This window comes from Myotis nattereri (assembly GCF_964212035.1).
Source record: "Myotis nattereri genome assembly, chromosome: Y".
NCBI classification, from domain to species: domain Eukaryota; kingdom Metazoa; phylum Chordata; class Mammalia; order Chiroptera; family Vespertilionidae; genus Myotis; species Myotis nattereri.
Genome location: NC_138094.1, coordinates 950,757 through 959,432, shown reverse-complemented (window position 1 = coordinate 959,432; position 8,676 = coordinate 950,757).

Genomic DNA, 8,676 nt, shown 5'->3' with positions numbered 1-8,676 from the left:
GGGGGACAGAGGTAAGGAAATGGGAGTCATCTATAATACTGTAGTGTCAACAGCAGTCTGACTGTTGTGGCTCAACCAGGAGGTCATGGTTCGATTCCTAGTCAGGGTAGGTGCCTGTGTTGCAGGCTCCATCCCCAGTAGGGGCTGTGCAGGAGGCAACCGATCCATGATTCTTTCTCATCATGGATGTTTCTTTCTCTCTCTCTCTCTCCCTTCCTCTCTGAAATCAATAAAAATGTATTTTTTTAAAAGAGAGGGCCAAAACGTCTCTACACACATCTACTCAAGTATCTACTCATACATCTATTCATATATGTACTCACAAATCTATTCATATATGTACTCACAAATCTATTCATATATGTACTCATATATCTATTCATACATCTGTTCATATATCTACTCATACATATACTCAAACATCTACTCATACATCTACTCATACATCTGTTCATGCATCTGTTCATACATCTATTCATACATCTATTCATACATCTACTCATACATCTACTCATACATCTACTCATACATATACTCATACATCTGTTCATACATCTGTTCATACATCTGTTCATACATCTGTTCATACATCTATTCATACATCTACTCATACATATAGTCATACATCTACTCATACATCTGTTCATACATCTGTTCATGCATCTGTTCATACATCTACTCATACATCTACTCATACATATACTCATACATCTGTTCATACATCTACTCATACATCTGTTCATACATCTGTTCATACATCTATTCATACATCTATTCATACATCTACTCATACATATACTCATACATCTGTTCATACATCTGTTCATACATCTACTCATACATCTGTTCATACATCTATTCATACATCTACTCATACCTCTGTTCACACATCTGTTCATACATCTGTTCATACATCTATTCATACATCTGTTCATACATCTGTTCATACATCTATTCATACATCTATTCATACATCTACTCATACATATACTCATACATCTGTTCATACATCTGTTCATACATCTACTCATACATCTGTTCATACATCTGTTCATACATCTACTCATACATCTACTCATACATCTACTCATACCTCTGTTCACACATCTGTTCATACATCTGTTCATACATCTGTTCATAAATCTACTCATACATCTACTCATACATCTACTCATATATCTTTTCATACATCTGTTCATACAGCTACTCATACATCTACTCATATATCTCGTCATACATCTATTCATATATGTACTCATATATCTACTCATACATCTGTTCATACATCTATTCAAACATCTACTCATACATCTATTCATATATCTACTCATATATCGCTTCATACATCTATTCATATATGTACTCATATATCTATTCATACATCTGTTCATATATCTACTCATACATATGCTCATACATCTATTCATACATCTATTCACATATCTACTCATACATCTATTCATATATCTATTCATACGTCTTGCTTGTGTGAGCCCTGGCAGTGGTTTAAACTTTTATTTCAGAGGCAGCAGCTATCCGGAATTCACACACTGCCAGTCACACACCAGTGATCTTGGTTGGTTCCCATGAATGGTCATGGTTGCTACTTGTTTTACCTTTTACGACACTTTAAATAAATTCCCATCTTCAAATTTAAATGCACCTAAACTAAGTGAGGAGACCCCAATAAAAGCAAGACCCCAGCCCCATGCCCAATCTCTCTCTCTCTTTTCTCTTGTGTCTCTCTCTGTCTCTGTGTCTCTCTCTTCCTCCTCTCTCTCTCTCTCTCCTCTCTCTGTCTGCTGGTAAGCTTACTGTGTACCGTAAGGTGCATTGCCTCAATTTCCAGATCCCATGAAGAATGAAGAATAATCAGCCTTTATTCTATCAAAATTTCCTGATGGGTATCACGGAAGGGTGTCTTACCGTCACCATCAGAACCCCCAAGGGCCAGTCCCAACACAAGATCAGGCATGGATAGACTTGACTGGATAGGCTGAGCTCGGCACAAAACACCTTCCCTGGCTCACCTGTCCGACTCACCTGCCCGCCTCACCTGTCCGTGGTAGTGTCTCCCTGATTCTGGGACATGGGACTCTCCTGGCTGCCACCTGTCCCCAAACTGCAGCCTGTGTGGAATTCCGCCGTGTCCCCCTGGGGAGGCTGGTCCACGCAGGTAGAAGGAGCTCACCCAGGAGGCTCACCTTTGGGATATGCAAATGAGGCCGTCCGCTCCCCCTGATTTGCATGTCCTGAAAATCCAGGTTACAAAAAAAAAAAAGGAAATCCTTCAGTGAAACATCTGCAGACTTGCTCGCCCTGGCTGACTGCTCTCACCTGTGTGCCCACCAGCAAATGATTCATCCAGTGCAAGGAAGTGAAGGCTGGAGCTCCTACCTGAGGCAATGGCTGAGATTCTCATCCCCGACAATCTGAGGACTCAGGGTGACCTCGGCCCCAAACTAAAGGAGCTAAAATAGCCCGGCTGGTGTGGCTCAGTGGTTGAGCGTCGACCTTAGAACCAGGAGGTCACCCTTGGATTCCCGGCCAAGGTCACATGCCCGGGTTGTGGGCTCCATCCCCAGTAGGGGGCGTGCAGGAGGCGGCCGATCCATGATTCTCGCTCATCATGGATGTTTCTCTCTCTCTCTCTCTCTCTCCCTTCCTCTCTCTGAAATCAATAAAAAATATTTTTTTAAAAAAAAGCAAAGAAAAATATTAAAACAAAAAATAAAATTAGAAGAGGAGAGAAAATATATCCTCTCTTCCAGAATTACATCTGAATTGTGTCCAGCAAGATGGAGGATGCGGAAGAATTTAAGGGCTTAGGAAGGGATATGCTAGTTCTCAACACCATGCTTCTACTAAAGAAGGAACAAATGCCTGACTGGGTGGCTCAATGGTTGAGCGTTGACCCATGAACCAGGAGGTCATGGTTCGATTCCAGTCAAGGGCACATGCCCGGGGCCCAGGCTCGATGCCCAGTAAAGGGAGAGCAGGAGGCAGCCGATCCATGATTCTCTCTCATCATGGATGTTTCTCTCTCTCTCTCTCTCTCTCTCTCTCTCTCTCTCTCTCTCTCTCCTTTCCTCTCTGAAATCAGTCTTGGATGGTGACACCAAAGATACAGGTGCCTCCCCAGGTGGACTTACCTGGAAGAGAACTTTGCTTTGGAATTTTATAGACACATCGAAAGAACATGTCAAGTTTCAAGGACATTCTTCAGAGTGAGACTTACAAAGGGTATATGACTTTTTAAAAAATATATATTTTTGTTGGTTTCAGAGAGGAAGGGACAGGGAGAGAGAGAGAGAAACATCAATGATGAGAGAGAATCATGAATCAGCTGCCTCCTGCGTGCCCGCTACTGGGGATTGAGCCCACAACCTGGAGTGTGCCCTGACCAGGAAGAGAAGCTGGGACCTCTAGGTCCATGGGATGATGCTCAATCCACTGACCTACACCAGCAAGGCAGAATGGTTATCTATACTAATAAAAGGGCAATATGCTAATTAGACCAGATGTCTTCCGGACATCCTTCAGGACAAAGCCATGGTGGCAGGGGCCAAGGCAGAGGTGGTTAGGGGCGATCAGGCCGGCAGGGGAGAGCAGTTAGGGGCGATCAGGCTGGCAGGGGAGAGCAGTTAGGGGCGATCAGGCCGGCAGGGGAGAATGGTTAGGGACGATCAGGCTGGCAGGGGAGAATGGTTAGGGACGATCAGGCTGGGAGGGGAGAATGGTTAGGCGCGATCAGGCTGGCAGTGGAGGGTGGTTGGGGTGATCAGGCCGGCAGGGGAGAGCAGTTAGGGGAGATCAGGCTGGCAGGAAAGACTGGTTAGGAGCAATCAGGCCGGCCACAGGTGAGCAGTTAGGAGCCAGCGGTCCCGGATTGCAAGAGGGATGTCCAAGGGGTCCCAGATTGGAGAGGGTGCAGGCTGGGCTGAGGGACCCCCTCCCCCCCATGCACGAATTTCGTGCACCAGGCCTCTAGCTATTGACAAATCGACAAACAGCAAGTGCTGGTGAGGATGTGGAGAAAAGGGGACCCTTGTGCACTGCTGGGGGGAATGCAGACGGGGGCAGCCACTGTGGAAATGACTTTGGAACATAAATATCCAAGCTAGGATGGCTGCGCAGGCTTCAACCTAGGAACCAGGAGGTCATGCTACGATTCACGGTCAGGGAACATGCTTCGGTTGCAGGCTCGACTCCCAGTGGGGGGCGTGCAGGAGGCAGCCGATCCATGATTCTCTCTCTCGTTGATGTTGCTATAGGGTGTCCCAAAATCCACGCAAGAAGTAATTTTGATAGAAAACACAGGTTTATCATTAAAAATTGTAAATGTTTTATAGATTCATAAAGGACACAGTCTAGGGTTTATGGATGGAATAGCCCATCGGGTCCATGGCCTCCACGGCTTTGCTGGCACAGACGCAAAGCTGTGGTCTTCATGGGTCTTCCTTGTCCCTGCTCCTGGGCCATCATTGGTATTTGGTGATGCTGATCGAATCGAAGGGATTGACATCAAAGGGCAACAGATATTAGAATCTGATTCAATCAACCAAGTCAAATTAGGCTTTTGTTTTCTGTTGTTGTTAATGCTCACGCAGAATTCAAATCTTGCGTGAATTTTGGGACACCCTCTCTCTCTCTCTCTCCGTCTCTGAAATCAATAAAAATATACATATTTTAAAGAAAAATAACTTGCATTTTAGCTCCCAGCCCCAGAAGGCTACGCGGGGACTCACACACACCTGGTGGTGGGTATGCCCTGGCTTGTGTTGGACACAAATACATTTGGGGCAAAGAGAGAGAGGATTATAAACGCAATCTGAGAGCGAAGATGGGAGGAGGTGTGGGCAGGGAACACCAGGTGCTCTTTGTTGCAAAACCGCCACATTCGCCTCCAAAAAGAGACATTGGGCAATGACGCAAAGAGATAATCCCTCAAAGGAGACATGCTTGAGGCCAGGGATCCCTCAAGGGAACTTCCAGAGACCATCTGGAAGTGTCCCGTGGTCCGTAGAAGCTTTGATTCCCTCTAAATCAGCGGTTCTCAACCTGTGGGTCGCGAGCCCTTGGGCGGTCGAACGACCCTTTCACAGGGGTCGCCTAAGACCATCCTGCAGATCAGATATTTCCATGACGATTCCTAACAGCAGCAACATGACCGTGATGACGTAGCCACGAGAATAATTTTACGGTTGCGTCACAACATGAGGAACTGTACGGAAAGGGCCAGAAGGTTGGGAACCACTGTTCTAAACGCTCGAGACGCCCGATGAGCTGGCTGAGTCAGGACATGCTCACGGGTAAGGATTGGCTTTGAGGCGTAGTCATGGCTTTTATACGAAGGAGTCAGTTCAAGGAAGTCTGTACTCACCCAAGTGACACACTCAAGCCAATTTCCTGTAGCCCTGGCTCTCAGTCATTCAAGGACGTCTACATCCATCCCAACTTCTATAGTCTTGGCTTTCATACTAATAGTCATTCAAGGACGTCTATACCCACCCAAGTGAGACACTCAACCCAACTTCCTGTAGCCCTGGCTTTCCTACCAACAGTCAGTTCAATGACGTCTACCAACAGTCTTTCAAGGATGTCGACATCCAACCCAACTTCTTATACTCTTGGCTTCCATACCAACAATCAGTTCAAGGTCGTATACACCCACCCAAGTGGGATCTCAACCCAACTCCCTGTAGTCCTGGCTTTCATACCAACAGTCAGTTTAAGGATGTGTATACCAACCAAAGTGACACACTCAAGCCAACTTCCTGTAGTCCCAGCTTCCATGCCAACAGTCATTCAAGAACGCCTACACCCACCCAAGTGGCACACTCAACCCAACTTCCTATAGTCTTGGCTTCCATACCAACAATTTGTTCAAGGTCGTATACACCCACCCAAGTGACACACTCAAGATAACTTACTGGAGTCCTGGCTTTCATACCAATAGTCAGTTTCAGGATGTCTACATCCACCCAAGAGACACACTCAAGCCAACTTCCTGTAATCCCATCTTCCATACCAACAGCCAGTTCAAGGGAAACTGTACCCATCCAAGTGACACACTCAACCCAACTTCCTGGAGTCCTGGCTTCCATACTAATGGTCATTCAAGGATGTCTACACCCACCCAAGTGAAACACTCAACCCAACTTCCTGTAACCCTGGCTTTCATACCAACAATCAGTTCAATGACGTCTACCAACAGCCATTCAAGGATGTCAACATCCAACCCAACTTCCTGTAGCCCTGGCTTTCCTACCAACAGTCAGTTCAATGACATCTACCAACAGCCATTCAAGGATGTCTACATCCAACCCAACTTCCTGTAGCCCTGGCTTTCCTACCAACAGTCATTCAATGACGTCTACCAACAGCGATTCAAGGATGTCTACATCCAACCCAACTTCTTGTAGTCTTGGCTTCCATATCAACAATTAGTTCAAGTTCCTATACACCCACCCAAGTCGGATCTCAACCCAACTCCCTGTAGTCCTGGCTTTCATACCAACACATTTAAGAATGTGTATACCCACCAAAGTGACACACTCAAGCCAACTTCCTGTAGTTCCAGCTTCCATGCCAACAGTCATTCAAGAACGCCTACACCCACCCAAGTGACACACTCAACCCAACTTCCTGTAGTCTTGGCTTCCATACAAACAATTAGTTCAAGTTCATATACACCCACCCAAGTGACACACTCAAGCTAACTTACTGGAGTCCTGGCTTTCATACCAATAGTCAGTTTAAGGATGTCTACATCCACCCAAGAGACACATTCAAGCCAACTTTCTGTAGTCCAGGCTTCCACACAAATAGCCAGTTCAAGGGCGACTGGTCCCACCCAAGTGACACACTAAACCCAACTCCCTGTAGTCCCGGCTTCCATATCAACACTCATTCAAGGATGTCTACACCCACCCAAGTGGGGTCTCAACCCAACTTCCTGGAGGTCTGGCTTTCATACCAACAGTCAATCAAGAACGTCTCCACCCACCCAAGTGACACACTCAACCCAACTTTCTGGAGTCCTCGTTTGAATGGCTACAGTCAGTTCAAGGACAACTGTACCCACCCAGGTAAGACACTCAGCTTCCTGTAGTCCTGGCTTTCATACCCAGTAGTTCAACCTACACAACTTCCTGCTCTTCTGGCTTTCATAGGAAAGTCAGTTCAATATTTTTTTTATTGATTTCAGAGAGGAAGGGAGAGGGAGAGATAGACACATCCACGATGAGAGAGAATCATGAATCAGCTGCCTCCTGCACGCCCCCTACTGGGGATGGAGCCTGCAACCCAGGCACGGGCCCTTGACTGGCATCCAACCCAGGACCCTTCAGTCCGCAGGCCAACACTCTATCCACTGAACAACACAGGCCAGGGCTGTCATGTCATTCTCTTGCATGACCTCGGGGGAAACCCAACAGCTCCTGTTAAGCAAACCAGGGCCACATGCTGAAGAGCTTAGCTCAGAGCCTGGCGCAGACATTTCCTAATCCAACTCAGACGCAGATAAGGGAGGCCAGATGGATTTCTGGACGGTGAGCTGCAAGCGAGGTCTGAGCTGGAGACCTGGGCAGGGGGGCTTTCTTCCCGGGAGCCCCGAGCGAGCATCCGTCCCACATCTCTCTCTCTCTCCCGGGCTCTTGCGGTTTCCTTGGCCATCCTTGGCGATGGCTGCCTGGCCCGTAGGCACCTCAGGCCACCTGAGGCCTGAGACAAGTCCCAGCCTGGAGTCCCAGCCCAGAGCTCTCCTGGCACGATGCAGCCTGACCTTGTAAGCCTCCCGAATTCCCTCCTACATAGCGAATGGGCTGTGGGAGGTGCCGCCAAGGCTGCCAACACAAGCACATCTGCAGACGTGTTCATCGTACCCTTGTTTTAATCGGACGATCACTTGCAGGCTGGGTCTTTGGTGTCCTCATCCAGGCACGGGAGACCCACCCAGCCCCAGCTGTATTCTCTCTGTTGGTCTTTTCTCGCACCCCTCACTGGCCCCTCCAGGCTCACCCTTGGCCGTGCTGGCCCAGTACAAGGGGTTCAGGTGGCAACGGGTGTCCTGGGAGCGGATCCCGGCCAGGTCACAGGTGCAAGAGAACGCTGTTTCAAAATGAGGTCAGATTGTGGTACGCGGTTCGGGGACGGGATTAAGGTCCCACGGCTCCTTTCCAAATAGCTTGCAAAGAGCTGAACTGTTTTAAATATCTTCTTCATAGTGTTGTTGTTGTTCATCGCGACCTGAGGGTATTGTTTCTGTTGGTTTCACATACAGTGGGAGGGAGCGAGAGAGAGAGAGAAAAAGAGAGAGAGAGAGAGAGAGAGAGAGCAATGATGAGAGAATCATGGATCGGCTGCCTCCTGCACACCCCACACTGGGGATTGAGGCCCCATCCCAGGCATGTGCCCTTGACGGGAATCGAACCTGGACCCTCCAGTCTGCAGACCGACACTATCCACTGAGCCACACCGGCTATGGCTTGTTTGCTTCTGTTTCAAAGACACTTTTTAAAAATATATATATATATATTTGTATTGATTTCAGAGAGGAAGGGAGGGGGGGGAGAGAGAGAAAGAGAAACATCCATGATGAGAAAGAATCATGAATCGGCTGCCTCCTGCACGCCCCCTGCTGGGGATCAAGCTTGCAACCCAGGCATGTGCCCT